Source organism: Papaver somniferum, chromosome 11 (assembly GCF_003573695.1).
Source record: "Papaver somniferum cultivar HN1 chromosome 11, ASM357369v1, whole genome shotgun sequence".
Taxonomy (NCBI): Eukaryota; Viridiplantae; Streptophyta; class Magnoliopsida; order Ranunculales; family Papaveraceae; genus Papaver; species Papaver somniferum.
The window spans coordinates 118,795,569-118,795,986 of record NC_039368.1 but is presented as its reverse complement, the minus strand read 5'-3'; positions in this window follow the sequence as shown (position 1 = coordinate 118,795,986).

The following is a 418-nucleotide window of genomic DNA, read 5'->3' as shown; positions in this document are numbered from 1 at the left end:
GGTCCCGTTGGATTGGACCATATGTTGTTACTAATGTTTTTCCTTATGGTGCAGTTGAAATTACTAGTCTTAGAGACAACTCGGTTTCCAAGGTCAACGACCATAGATTGAAGCCATACTATGAGAACATCGCTTATGTGAATTTGGACGAACTTCCATTTGAAGATGTACTCCCTCTGGAGGAGAAATGTAAAGCAAGGGCTAAGTCGGGCCATCGACTTTAAAACAAGCGCTTCATGGGAGGCAACCCATATGTTTTGTATTTCTTATCCTTTTGCTTTTTGTTTTTGTTCGTTTATTTTTCTTGTTCCATATCATGTTAGGATTTCCCACATTGACTTTACTAGGACGATTCAATTACATTGAGGAAAATGTAAGGTTTAAGTGTGGGGGAGTGGTTAAGCATATTTAAAAAAAA